Here is a 16555-nt window from a genome sequence, read left to right as displayed (position 1 = left end):
GGTCAACAATAATAAATGAAGTTATCAAATTTAAAATTTTAGAAAACACCGACCCACAGTATAGTCAATTCCAAAAATAAATAAATAAATTATAGTCAACTTATTTATTTTAAATTCGAATTAATAGTTTGAATACACGTAAAAAATAATAATTATAAATAATGACTTTCAACTTTATTATATGATTTGATTAAATTAGAATATAATAAATTTTATTTAAGTTATAAATCTTTTTACCAAAATTGTTAAACGAAATTTGTTATAGTCAAAGATCCTAAATACAAAAAATATTACAAAAATTATGGCATAATGTAATCTTGAAATTATTAATTTTTTTAGTTGATTCATAATTAATATTATTTTATTACCGTCAATGAAATATGCATTCAATTTTGTTACAAACACATTATCATTAATTGTGATATTTATGTCTAATTATAAATTGGTCAAACATATAAGATAGGAAGATTGTGAAGATTAGAAACTAATAAACATTATAATATTGACAGTGGAAACCAAAATTTTCCATAACCAACTGTAATATATCTTTTTTAGAATTCGAATTCAAATAATATATCGATTTTTATAGTGCATTAATTTTTACAGTTTCCGTAACCAAATGATAACACTCATTATCATTAATTGTGACATTTATGCCTCATTATACATTGGTCAAACAAAAAAGATGGAAAGTATGTGAAAATTATGAACTACTCAAAACTTAATCTTACTAATGGAGATTGACAAAATATTGACATTTGAGAAATATTTTTTAGAAGTCCAAAAAATATACACAAATACATAAATAATAACAAAAATATGCATCAATATTAAACAAAAATACATAAGCACATGAATAATAACAAAAATATACATCAAAATTAAACAAAAAATAAGAAATTTTATCAACAAATCCTCAATCCATGAAATTAACTATATCAAGTTGGAGACATAACCTGAAATGAGAAATTAAATATTGATATTAATATCACATAATAAATAAATTACCAATTATAGAAAATTTGAATTATGTAAACAAATATTCTAATTGATAACCGGGATATTTGAATCGTGTTACTGGAAAAACGAAATCGGAAAAATCTCTTTTGTATCTTCGATTTTGATATAGAAACTAAAGAGATTATAAGAAAGTCATATAATAATTAATATAAATACAAACAAAAACGGAAAACAAAAATCTTACCGGAAACTTTGCCGGAAAACCTTACTGGAAAACCGTAATAACTTCGAAATATCAATTCAATCTTGGATTTTGATATATAACCTAAAAAGATTATTACAAAATCATATAAAAATTAAAATAAATATAAAACCATATCGGAAAACCTTACCAGAAAAAGATATAACCTTGCCGGAAAATCATATAACATTGTTGGCCATTAGAGTATAATATATAACCTTACCGGAAAACGATTAATCCCGATCTACATTACCGGAATATAGAAGATGACGGATGGTGGAGTTAGTAAGACGAGAGAGAGAGAGAGAGAGAGATTAAAATGATTAGGGTGAAAAATCTTAAGGTTTAAATATAGTGTGTGAGATGATTTGGCAATAATAGGAAAAGAAATAGACGACTTGGCAATGTGTGGCATTGATGAGGAGATGCTAGTTGAATGACATGTGGACAATTGATGTGGAGTGCTAGTTAAATGACATGTGGACAATAGGTTTTGCTTTAATAGTATTGTTAGATTTATGATTTAAATTGATAAGATTATATAAGCAAATATTAGTTAATAAATCTGGTTTTTTATTTTGGTAAAACATTGTAATAATATAAAGTTAGTTAATTTGATCATAATGAGAGGAATAACAAAATTCTTGGGTTACAGAAATTAAGAGGTTTTTAAAGTATTTTTTTATTTTTTATAAATGAATTTTAAAATTTTGAATTTTCTCGGTATGTGTGACATTCGTCATTTTCGGTTTAATTCGTATTTGCTTTTGTACGGTAAATCCGACCCATTTTATCTTCGGATTCTTTGATGTTAATAAAAATAGTGGTTTTTATGCTACAAATTTTTTTCACACTTGTTGGATCGCGAAACGTCCTTTTCGGTACCTTAAAACACCCTTTTTATGGCTAAAAACGACTTAAAATGAACTTCAGGAACCAAACTAGACAAATAACCAAATCTAGAGACCAACCCCGCTCTGTATGGGTGCCGCACCGCGTGTACATGAGGTCTAGGGTGGTCGCGCGGCGTCTCTATAGACCTGCAGACCCACCAGCTCGTTTTTGTTTGCATTATACCTTGTTTGACCTTCTAAACCAATGAAAATGCATGAAATCTCTTGAAAGTAACATTATGGATAAACCCTTACTTTTTTTTCTATATAAACAAGACCAATGCATCCATTTTTGGTTACTCATTCACCTCAAGACTCTCCCAATCTAAGTTCTAAGTATTCATCTTTCAAACTCTTGATAGTTTGACTTCTCAAGGTAAAACTAATGCTAATATTTGTTTCTAACTAATTCTTGTTAATTAAAGGTCATTATTATAGTTTCTATAAAATATATTCCCCTTGTTTCCTTGGCTTTCCCTTCTCCGGCCATGGTCGGTTTAGGTGTATCACTATTATAAGGCAAGGCTACATGAAGGACTATTATAGTCCTTGTAAAACACTTTAATTTATGTAAGCTTATAAATGTTGTCTAGCTTCTAATTATTTTAGTTTCCAAATTATTTTAACGAGTTCTATGGTATTGGGTATGTGGCAACCATCCTCGGTTTCATTCCGACTCAAGGACCGAACCAAAACTGAACTTTCGTTTAAATGCTTTATTGTTAACATATTGTATGTAAGACTTGAGTATTATCATTTCTAAGTTTATTTTAATAGTTCAATAGTATTATGTATGTGGTAACCATCCTTGGTCTCATACCGAGTCAAGGACCGAACCGAAACCGAACTCTCGTTTACTCTTTATTTAATTGTTTTAAAACAAGTTGTATGTAAGATTTAAGTGTTTAAGTTCTTTTATTTACATTTTTGTATTTGTTATTATAATATGGATTTTTTGGACCCAAACTTGGTCACATACCAAGTCTTGAACCAACCAAACCAAACAAACCGAACTAAAATGAGTTCACTCGCTTAAAACACACTAGTTGTGTTTCGGGCCACTGAATCTCACATTTTCTTTTTAAGATCTTTTACAACATAATTATAAATGTTTTCTTAAAGTACTTGGTATGTCGGATCTAACTTGATCTTATAACAAGCTTGGAGCGATAAAACCGAACACTCAGTTAACATTGGTGTTTGGAGTTTCTTCTTAATAGAACTTCTAACATTAGTTAAGTTTCTGTTTTAAATACTTTATCTCATGATATTTATCACTTTGGAATGTCGGGTTCAGACTTGACAATTTATCAAGACCCGTTTTGGTATTTATCTAACAAGGGGTCGTGCACTATTGAATTAAACCATTCCCCACATATTTACTTAATAAAGGTTAAGTAAAACTTATGGAAAAAACACCAAGACTTGATTTCGGGATAACTTCCTTTCAAAACCGTCACTTTAATTACTTAAGTTTTACACTTTAAACCCCAAAACTTTGTTTATATCTTTTTACTTGCCTTTTACTTTAAGTTTTCTCAATACACCCTACTAACTTAAGAATATTTTTAACCTAGGACTCGTACGTTAACTCTTTGAGCTCGTTTTTCCCAAAGCCTTCTTTTTGAACAAATTTGTCACCAAAGTCTCATATCCCAAGTGAGTAATCACCCCCCCCCCCCCTTTTTACGCTTTTATACTTTTGGGGGTGGCATGTGTATACATATTTTATGACCTCATTACTAAACCCACAATTCAACATTTTGTGTTCATATGAATATTTGCTCGATCTTTGTTTATGCCTCAAATTGATTACGTGCACGAGTGTTTATTTTTATGTTGTTGTTGAGCCTCAATAAGTATGATCATACGCACCCCTAACTACTTTAGTCTTGTGCTAGTAGAATATGGCCTCATTCTCCGACTATTTTGGTTGTTACCAAATAGAAAGAAGCCACAGTTATTTACTTTACATTTACAATGGTTGTTGTATTATTCTATTTACACATGTGAATTGTGATTTTTGCCTCATTATATACATATATCAAAAACTAGTGTATTGCTCACCAACATTCGTGTTGACCAAATCTATTTTTATGCATACTACATGTTTACTTCTATGCTACTTGTGAATATTGAAGACTCATAACTTAGATTAAACCTTTAGGATACTTGAATAAATTTATTGTTGATGAAATCGATTGTGTTTTACCTTGAACAAGTTGTATTTGTGATCATTGAATGAAATAAACGTGTTGAGTAAATATTGTCATTTTAATAGTGTCATAGTGTAACAGCTCGGATTCTCCAAACTAATATTTATTAATTTAACCCGACCCGTTTTTATATTCGGAAAATTCTATTCGTAAAATATCGCGTTGATCGAGAAGATTAATTATTAATATAGTATTTCTTAATTATTTATGTAATAAATATTATTATTAACTTTCAAATTATAACAATTTCTACCCTAAGTTAAACTTATACCCAAAAATGTTTCCACCTTCTAACTACAAGGACTGAATTGCAATTAGTATCATCTTTATCACCCTAACCCATTTTACTTGACCCGACCCGTTAATCCAACCCCATATCATAAAACCGATTAACCAATTGATAGTTTGCACCCTAATTCACGACCTAAATTTGGAAATTGAATACTTTGGCATGATAGACATTCCAAAATCGGCCTGCCGACACTTTTATTATGTTAAGTCGTTCGCAAATTGATTCGTATTGCCTATCTTTTTCAGCCGACACCTCCTAATCATCGATCTATACCATAACGCGCTTGATAATCCAATTAAACTTGGCTGCACCTTCCCTCAACCAGCGCCTACATTAACCCTAAACTTAATTAGATTTCCGTTGTCGTTAGAATTGCGTTTTTGACCCTTGTTTGGCCGGCGGTTTGACGACTTGATTATGCTAAGTTTAAGCAGCAAAGAAGGTAACTAATTATACGGTTAAACTCGTCTCTGTGTGGTCTTGATTAGCCCTATGGTTAATCGGCCAAACGAATACGTATTGGCCGATTGAAATTTCTAGGGTTCAGTGAACAAAACGGTTTGTTCGGCGATCTGTTTATATTCTTTGTTTCCGCGTTATGAGTGTCTTGCTGGCTAAATCAGTTGGCTAGTGGGATGGATATTGAGTTTGTGGGCTGGAGGTCTCGGGTTCAAGTCCCTCCAACAGCGAGTTTTTTTTATCAGTTTTCCTTTTTGTATTATTATTTTTAATATACAAGATATCAATCAATTTAATCCCTTAATCATGTTAATAATATAGTAATTAAATATTAACTAATTCATATATTGTCTAAAATCGACCTATTAATCGAGCACCACGCCGAACCGAGGTTAAAACCATGTATATATGTATATGTATTTAAGTATTAAAATTGTTATTTAATTAATATATAATTACGAGCATTTTATAAAAACCATACCTTATACAAGTCTTATTATTTATTAACTATTATTTACAATATTTACTTAAAAAGAGATCTTTATTAACAATATAAACTTAAATACATTAAAAACATATTTTTAGTTAATATAATCATTTAAAAACAAATCTCTTCATAATCTATAGAGTTTTATAAATATTTGTTTAAGTATCTTTTAAGTATTTTACGTAATTAAATCATGTTTGTTACTATAAAACCTTGCTAATAAAATTGACTTTAAATTAATGAAATAAATGGATTTGTAAGATTTCACTCAATATCAAATCCCGAATCACTATCTAGTTTTAACTTTGTTATACTCTATATTTACTTGCCCAGTTATTGTAATTAGGATTCTCGTCGGTAATTCCCGAAGAGCGTAACTCTTAGCTTCTTGTCGTATTCTTTCCCGCTTTGCTTAATTGATAAGGTGAGTAATCACTCCCCTATTTTACTTGTTTTCAAATGTTTTGGGGACACTTGCGTACCATTTATCATATTATTTATCTTATTATTTCTCAAACGCAAACTGTGATCTTTGTGTTGTGTATCAATTGAATGACTGTTTGTTACTTGCTATTTGCTTACTTGATTACTTGAATCGCATTCGGAGAGGTCCAACATAATCTCATTATAGTATGATCATACGACCGTCGTAGTGGCCGGAGCCCGATCGCATTGGCAATGGTTTCACCGACACTCATTACTTGCTTAACACTTTCATTGTTTACACTCACAGATAACAGTTTTGCTTATTTTTACTCTATTATTTATATCATTATATATTATCATTTTGTTTGTGTCAAAACTGGTGAATCTACTCACTCAACATGTGTTGTTGACAAATATATATATTTTGTACGCATTTGCAGGTTATAGATTGGATTGTTTATCGAACTGAAGCTCATATAGAGATGATCATAGGATGTTAAACATAAACAAGAATAATTGGTTTTGTATTGTAATTTTCTCTATTTTTTTTGTACTTAAATGTTCGTTGACAATAAATAAATTAATTAGATATTGTCGCTTTACAATTTCATGATAGTACCTTGTTTGCTGTGGCAATCAACACACGCCCCTACATTTCCGCCATAGGTTGGGGTGTGACAGATTGGTATCAGAGCCGAAGGTTTAAGATAGGTCGTTAGAAAATTCCTAGAAATATGCTTAGGACCTCATACGTGTCTATTTGTTTACCTTATGTGTTATATTTAATTGTTTACAGCTTACGTAATTACCTGCTAGACTAAGTACTTATTTAACTGCTTAGTTTAATGCTTATTTTACTGTCCTGCACACACAACTCCGAGACTATATCTCACCCTCAAAATATTTTTATAGCTCCGAGGCAATGCCTCATTCCCATGATATATATTTACATTTAAATTTTTGTTGATTGCTTTCGTTGACGGGAATTTCTTTTAGGATTTCCTAAGTTTTGCTTTTACATTTTAAGTGTTTAACGTAATCAGTTAACGGCTACATTTTTCCATTGCGTTTTATTATTTTATTACTTTTTAAATGTCTAGTCGGGTGAAAAATCCATGGGACGCCATGGACACGCCAACTATTCATTTTCACAATTATTATATTTACGATATTTGGTTGAAGCATTATCACGCGTGGTAATATACGAGATACTTCAACTACTCATACTTACATTTGTCATTCGTTATTTAGTTTGGTCGGTTAAAACGGCACGTAACACTCATGGGCCAACAAAATATCATGGCCAAGCTCATGGGAAACCCAATATATCAAGAAACTTACGTTATTATTTATTTATTTTTATTTTTTTCGTTTATGTATTTTATTTTATTTGAAACAAGTTACGATTTGACTCAATTACTTAATTATTCAATTACATCGAACTAAGACTTACTGATTCAATTCATTCACATACTCACAAATATTTTTATTTCCATAATGGAGCACAAATCATTCACTCACTGGGACTCTGCTATCACAAGTCCATCTAAAAAATTTACTATTTAGTTATCTAATCGGTTATCTTGCACTCATATTATCACATTCACAAATTATCAAGAGCAATTAATGATTATTTTCTCATATTCATATTATAATATTATCCAACTATCAAATATAATAAAAATCATTATTAAATACCTTACTAATTAAGCAATATCCCTTATGTTCACGATTATCACGTTATCAATTAACGAACTTATCATAAGTAACTCAATACCCCCAATAACTATCAATTACACCTCAGTTATCACCCTCAAATTTTAAGTATTAACATTTTAAATTGTTATGCTCCGATAAAATCCCGTATCAAATCATCTCATTTGATTATATCACCTACTTAACGAATAATCGTATAGATTACCTCATTTAAATTTTGACTTATCCTTAAGTCATGATTAACGCTAGCACAACTTATGTTGAAATTCACTTTTTCTTTAATAACTAATAAGAAATTTACAAAATTATTATTTATACTCATTTAATCTCAATTTACATAATTATAGAATGATTTCTACATCAAATAATACAGGTTATATATTCTCTACACCCGCTTTATGACCACAAGTACTGTCAAAGAGATAGCCCCTACAAATCTTTAGGGTATAAATTCTAACTCAAAACACTAATGCAATCAATTTAATCTTGTTCACTAATTTCTTTTCAGAGTTCTATTCATTTACCCTTACTCACCCTCATAACAACGCATTGTTCTTTACTAATTCACGCCGAGTTCAAATTATACCGGCACCGTACCGTACTACCCATGCTCATTTAGCTTAAACCCATCAACTCTATGCCTTTCAGGCTTTCTTCATGTAACAAGGTCGTTCTCGCTTATTCGATTCTAGACCCACAAGACTTAATTTCATCAAGCTTACCTTAGTCAAACCTCGTTTTCACAAACCTATTCGAGGTGCCCCAAATCATTCGATCTCAATTATTTAAGTTTTCATAAGCTCAATTAACAAAGGTGTTTTGAATTAAACCAATCGCAGTTATGTTTTCATAAAGAAGATTTTTATCGTCTTCATCATTTTCGTCTAAACGTATTTTGTATTCAATTATACCTTAAACGATTATTTGTCTAAATTAGTTATTTTGGAACAAACCCAACTTGGAAAATCCATCATTTTAAGTATCTTTTTTTTTTCGCACACAATGAAAATTTTCTTATCTTCCCAAAGATCAATATCGTTGGTTGTCATACTTATCTGGTTTTTATTTAATCAAAAATCTTAGGAGTTGGCTCGTTAACATTATGTCAATTAATCAAAATATTTAGATTCTCATAAACTGAAACAATCCTTCAATTTTAAAAGACAAAATTTTAACAGTTAGTTATTAGTCGATCATATTATTTAAATTGTCTTTTCTCATTTATTTTGTTATTTCAAATTATTGAAAGCGTGTCAAGTTCTACCATCAACCTCGATTATTAATATCTTTGGTACATCATATAATATTAATCTCATGTTACACAATTTATCTTTAATCTTATAAATTTTCAGCGTTGAAATATAACTGTTGTAGTTTTGTTATTAATTGAATTATTCATCATTTAACCAAAATTATCTCCACCATGGAAATTTTCTCTCTCAATGTTTAATTTAATTTTCATTATTAAAAGGAATTTTTAATCAAATTTCCATGACCACTCGTTTAAGTTATTGACATTTTCACGATTTTTGTTGAAAACCTGCGGGGTTCGTGGATATTTCAGCTCTTTACTTAAATTTTAATACATTATGAGAATTTAAAATATGTTGATAATTTCTTTAGTTGTTATTGGAATAGTCATTGTGGTTCATGCATATCCAGCTCCACGTTTTTTTCTATTTAATTATATTATTCCTCAACTCATCTCTGTTTTCCATTATTACTTTAATATTCATTATTTATTTAATCTTTCATGATAAACTATGATTACAATTTCTTTATTTTAATTTAAACGATTCTATGGAGATAGGAAAATCCCTTGTAATATGGGGATATTATAATGACCCATTTTATACGATATCTATTTTTAAAGATTTAATTGGAATAAGACTATCTCGGTGATTCGTGAATATCTACTTCTCAATTTCATCAAAATACAGTTTGTTTGTATACATAAACTTTTGCATTAACATCTTTACATACTCAATTAATACTACCAGTACTTTAATATTATAATTTACCTCACCCTAAATACACAATTGCGATATTTCAATGTTGTATAAAGTTCTTTTTAAATTTCATGAGTTTTTCATTTAACTAAACTAAATCCCTCAAAGTCTTCATTTAATCTTGTTCAAATTTGTACTCACGGTCTTATGAATTCTACCTCGAATGTTGCAATATTTAAAAATTTCACATGTTATTATTCGTCTACAATTATCAATTAATTCCTTCATAAACTTTTGTTGATGTTATCCTCGCAATCATAGAATTTTTGGTAAGTTCACGTAAATTTGTTAGTTGGTTTGTATCCCCACCCTCTTTCTTCACAATCGATCTTGTCGACGCATCATCTATCCTAACTTCAACGTTTCTGTTTCTCTTAACTTTTAAGTTACTTTAAAATTTTCACTAATTTCATTAATCAAACTTGAAAGTTCACCTAGATTGCGTTATTAGAAATATTTTATAAAATCTTCTGATTTTACACTTATAATAAATCAACTCCTATTGATCTTACAATATGTTAACACTTTCCTCATATTTATAATAAATTAATAACTTTTCTCACCAGATCATGCATTTCAAATATTTTGTAAACCACACGAAGGGTCGAGTTATGTGGACCATCCGACGATCTAGGTAATTATGGAGGCCTACATAATTATCGAAGTCCTCGCATGGAAATCATAATGCGTGCAATTGTGTGTCAAAATATAGAATCGAAAGTAGTTGGGATAATGGTACAAATGTAGAGATGATAAGGACATAATGGATACGCCGATGGTACATCCTATATATAAGTGCCCTTATCGGATTTTCATTTGGAGTGTTATTTGAACTATTCAAAGTTCTGTGTTGTGATAAATTTTAGATTTTATTTTAAAATTTTCTTTTCCTCAAACTTTAATGGTGTTGTTATAGTATCCTTTAATTTCGGGACGAAATTCCCTAAAGTAGAGGAGACTGTAACAGCTCGGATTCTCCAAACTAATATTTATTAATTTAACCCGACCCGTTTTTATATTCGGAAAATTCTATTCGTAAAATATCGCGTTGATCGAGAAGATTAATTATTAATATATTATTTCTTAATTATTTATGTAATAAATATTATTATTAACTTTCAAATTATAAAAATTTCTACCCTAAGTTAAACTTATACCCAAAAATGTTTCCACCTTCTAACTACAAGGACTGAATTGCAATTAGTATCATCTTTATCACCCTAACCCTATTACCCGTTTTACTTGATCCGACCCGTTAATCCAAACCCATATCGTAAAACCGATTACCCAATTGATAGCTTGCACCCTAATTCACGGCCTAAATTTGGAAATTGAATACTTTGGCATGATAGACATTCCAAAATCGGCCTGCCGACACTTTTATTATGTTAAGTCGTTCGTAAATTGATTCGTATTGCCTATCTTTTTCAGCCGACACCTCCTAATCATCGATCTATACCATAACGCGCTTGATAATCCAATTAAACTTGGCTGCACCTTCCCTCAACTAGCGCCTACATTAACCCTAAACTTAATTAGATTTTCGTTGTCGTTAGAATTGCGTTTTTGACCCTTGTTTGGCCGGCTGTTTGACGACTTGATTATGATAAGTTTAAGCAGCAAAGAAGGTAACTAATTATACGTTTAAACTCGTCTCTGTGTGGTCTTGATTAGCCCTATGGTTAATCGGCCAAACGAATACGTATTGGCCGATTGAAATTTCTAGGGTTCAGTGAACAAAACGGTTTGTTCGGCGATTTGTTTATATTCTTTGTTTCCGCGTTATGAGTGTCTTGCTGGCTAAATCAGTTGGCTAGTGGGATGGATATTGAGTTTGTGGGCTGGAGGTCTCGGGTTCAAGTCCCTCCAACAGCGAGTTTTTTTTATTGGTTTTCCTTTTTGTATTATTATTTTTAATATACAAGATATCAATCAATTTAATCCCTTAATCATGTTAATAATATAGTAATTAAATATTAACTAATTCATATATTGTCTAAAATCGACCTATTAATCGAGCACCATGCCGAACCGAGGTTAAAACCATGTATATATGTATATGTATTTTAGTATTAAAATTGTTATTTAATTAATATATAATTACGAGCATTTTATAAAAATCATACCTTATACAAGTCTTATTATTTATTAACTATTATTTACAATATTTACTTAAAAAGAGATCTTTATTAAAAATATAAACTTAAATACATTAAAAACATATTTTTAGTTAATATAATCATTTAGAGACAAATCTCTTTATAATCTATAGAGTTTTATAAATATTTGTTTAAGTATCTTTTAAGTATTTTACGTAATTAAATCATGTTTGTTACTATAAAACCTTGCTAATAAAATTGACTTTAAATTAATGAAATAAATGGATTTGTAAGATTTCACTCAATATCAAATCCCGAATCACTATCTAGTTTTAACTTTGTTATACTCCATATTTACTTTCCCAATTATTGTAATTAGGATTCTCGTCGGTAATTCCCGAAGAGCGTAACTCATAGCTTCTTGTCGTATTCTTTCCCGCTTTGCTTAATTGCTAAGGTGAGTAATCACTCCCCTATTTTACTTGTTTTCAAATGTTTTGGGGACACTTGCGTACCATTTATCATATTATTTATTTTATTATTTCTCAAACGCAAACTGTGATCTTTGTGTTGTGTATCAATTGAATGACTGTTTGTTACTTGCTATTTGCTTACTTACTTACTTGAATCGCATTCGGAGAGGTCCAACATAATCTTATTATAGTATGATCATACGACCGTCGTAGTGGCCGGAGCCCGATCGCATTGGCAATGGTTTCACCGACACTCATTCCTTGCTTAACACTTTCATTGTTTATACTCACAGATAACAGTTTTGCTTATTTTTACTCTATTATTTATATCATTATATATTATCATTTTGTTTGTGTCAAAATTGATGAATCTACTCACTCAACATGTGTTGTTGACAAATATATATATTTTGTACGCATTTTCAGGTTATAGATTGGATTGCTTATCGAACTGAAGCTCACATAGAGATGACCTTAGGATGTTAAACATAAACAAGAATAGTTGGTTTTGTATTGTAATTTTCTCTATTTTTGTTGTACTTAAATGTTCGTTGACAATAAATAAATTAATTAGATATTGTCGCTTTATAATTGCATGATAGTACCTTGTGTGCTGTGGCAATCAACTCACGCCCCTACATTTTCGCCGTAGATTGGGGTGTGACACATCGTGTTCTTTAGCAATTTGTTGCACCCCAGTATGTTCAGCCGCTTTTGGTCGGGGTGTGACAGTATGTTTATCTTGTAAATTAAAATTTTGAAACTAAAATACAAAAAAAATTATGAATACGAGTTATTAAATTGTTTGAAACAAAATTATTGATTGAGTAATACAAAAATATTACAGTCATGTACTTAGATGTTTCCGTTTGTGAAACCGAAATAAGGATTTTACATATTCAAATTTTCAAATAAAATATAAACCACCAATTTTAATTTTTCTAAAATCAAAATCTTTTTCATAATTTTTGTAAGTTTTCTAATCAATCGATTTAATTTTAAATTTTGTAATTATCTCTATATTATTTATTATCTATATATATATATATATAGGATAAGAATCCTAAGAGAACGCTTTGCAAATTGAGAACTTTGAGAACCATTTTGGACCACTAAAAACACCTTTAAAAAAATATTTAAAAAGTCATAAAACAAAAAATAACAAAAATTTTTAAAAAGTAAAAAAACCAAAATTCTTATATTTCATTCCGGTTTCATTAAAAAAAATAAATAAAATAAAAAAAACGTCGTATTATACCCATATGTATAATTTTATTTAATCTTTAGTTACGTAATATACACATATGTACAGTGTCATTTATCTTAAATTATATACATGTATATAAAAAAATCATGTAAATGTACATATATGTATATATTATACATATGTGTATTTAATTTGGCTAAACCGAGTTTTTTTTTTTTATGAAACCGGGATGTTAAAATAAGAATTTTGGTTTTTTTACTTTTTTCATTTTTGTGTTTTTTTTATTTTATGATTTTTTTATTTTTGGGTTTTTTGTGGTCCAAAATGGTTCTCATGGTTCTCAATTTCAAAAATAAGAACCTGCTTTGGAACCTGTGGCGACTGCTTCCACGTCATCACAAAAGCCTGCTGGTGAGAAGAAAAAGATGGTGAAGCCGAAGTGGTTGAAAATGTGACATTTCAAGAGAAATTACAGATACGTTATCGGTTTCATGATGTCAATTTGTTTCTGTGTAGATATTGTAACGTCTTTGATCTTTGAATACTCATTTCATTAAATCACTTGTGATTTGCTCCTAAAATTGAACAATTCATTAAAGCATATCTTTTGGGTTGTGAATGCTTTCTCAAATTGATTTGCGAATGCTTAGATTTTCTCATGTTTTTATGAACTAGTTATATATTTCGTTGCTATAAAATTGTAGTTCCACCACTGGTGGATTAAACATGTCTCGTTTATCAAAGTGCGTTTTATATTCATGTAAAATCTTTCCCTTCAAGACCTATATGATATAAATTAAGTCGTGAAGACGTTTAATTCCTAAGGAGAAAACTTTATTTGTACAATCTAGTCTAGGACAGAATACAAGTCCTCTTCCAACAGAAACAGATTATGCAACACTTATCTTGAAAGCTAAAATTTAAACCTCACCAACCATGGATAATCCTGGGGTACCTAGGGCTGTAAACGAACAAACTTTACACCAAACAGTTCATGAACTATTCGCTATGCGTTTGGTTCTTTTACAACTCTAAGGGTACCCGATCGTGGCTAGTGGTTTTTCTAGTAATGCATTTGAAAATAACTTCCTTTTAGGTTCAAATCCAAAATTAATTCCAATTTAAACATAACCCTAAATCCCTAAATACAAGAAATCTTACTGGAAAAGAGAGGCCATAGGTGGAGTGGCCGTGTGAGGTCAGGAGGTGGCTGGAGTTGGCGGCAATCGTGGTGAACTAGTGGTGTTTGGTGAGCAGAGTCCAGAGAGGCAGAGAGCAGTCAACTGTGTACTCGTGTTCACAATATCCGGTCTTTTTTTTTAATTGTTAAACTTAAAAGGATTATTTGGGCTATTGGGTTTTTTTGGTTTGGGCTTTATAATTTAAGTTAGTTTTGGTTGGGTTTAAGTATTAAATTAGTTGGACTTAAAATACATAGGGGTAAAGAAACACAGAAACCGACCAAATTTTATTTTTTTTACACTACCGGCGAAATGTTGAGGGGTAGCGGAGGTCCTCCTCCTAAAGTTTATCTGCCCATGCTTTTATCAACCATAAAGTTTAGTATAATATATGTATAACATGATGGTTACATGGTTTGTTACAAACAGTGTGTTAAAACTCGGCCCGGCCGGTCCGACCGGGACCCAGTCCCTATACCGGGTCGGGTCAGTGTATTTGGGCCGTTTTCGAAAAACCCGGCCGGTTTTGCGGGTGAGCGGTCGGCCCAGACCCGTTGACCCGGCGGTTAAACCGGTAAAATCCATTTTTTCATTAAATCCAAAATGAAATGCGCATGCCGGGATTCGAACTTGAGTTATTTCGGAGATAGAAACTTTAATAATTACCTATGAGCCAACCAACCAAGCTTCATCGATGTCTCTATTGATCAAACATAAATCATACATATTTAAAAAACAATGTATAAAGCACAGATAAACATTAAAGTTTGTTATTATTATTATTTTTGGTTATCATTATTTTTATATGTATATGAATTATATATATATATACAGATATATATATATATACACAAATATATAGATATATATATATATATATACGACGTCATCCGCGTCAAAGGTCGGACACCGGTCCGCCCTCCCAGGTCGGTCCAACCTTTGACCCGGTAAGGCGCCGGGTCAATGTTCGGGCCGGGTCTGAAAACATTGGTTACAAACCAAACAAAAGAACTTAACCCAAAAGACTAGTCTAATAGGTAAGGAAACTCATTTGGCTTATAAACCCCACATCAATTGGCCATACAACCGATGTGGGACAAGTCTCATACATTGCGATAGTTTCAGTCCATAACAATTAAGTCCATAACACAATTTCCTTTACATCTTCCTTCAATGGCGTTTATGGTGCTACTGTTGCGTTATTATCATGAATATTTGGCCAATAGTGTCATTTATTGCATTTGGAAGTTACTGCTACTGTTTAATGGTAATAAATGTGCATTGGGATCTCATAATCTTAAGATTGTCATATTGGTAGTAGGTTGATTTAAATTGCGACTGTTATAGCAGTGTGATTTTCTGTCCACAAGAAGTAAAAGTGATTCAAGAATTATGAGAATTTACATATTATGGTATGGTTTAAGAACTTAGGATGTGTTAAAGTTGTACACGCTGCAGCCTCTAGAGATTGGGTAGATAGTATATAAAAAAAAGTTGCAATTCGAACATGTCAAGGAACAAGAATTCATATTTTTTTGTTCTTTTTGTGATTGTTGATTCTTGGGGTCAAGAATCCTTTTAAGGGTGAAGTATTGTTACGGCATAAAGTAGTTTAGGTGCTTTAGTGTAATAGTTGAATAGTTGAGGGTCTATTATGTTACTTTGGGTTAACTTGATTGTACTTAAACAATCAGATTAGCAAGAATGATAGCATCGATGAATTGAGTTTACTTCTTCTTCTCTTAGTTTCTTCTTCTCTTTATCGATCTTCGCTTGATTACCGATTTTTTTTTTTTAAATTAATGATAGGATTTTATATAATTTACTATAAAACGATTACCAATTGTATCGTAACATGGTTTGTTTGAGATGAAAAAAATGACCCATCATAAAACA

The sequence above is a fragment of the Bidens hawaiensis genome, unplaced genomic scaffold, assembly GCF_021521415.1.
Source record: "Bidens hawaiensis isolate Kalapana, Puna unplaced genomic scaffold, B.hawaiensis_p1.1 tig00031440_1, whole genome shotgun sequence".
Lineage (NCBI taxonomy): Eukaryota > Viridiplantae > Streptophyta > Magnoliopsida > Asterales > Asteraceae > Bidens > Bidens hawaiensis.
The sequence above is the reverse complement of the archived record's forward strand: the minus strand, read 5'-3'. Positions refer to the sequence as shown.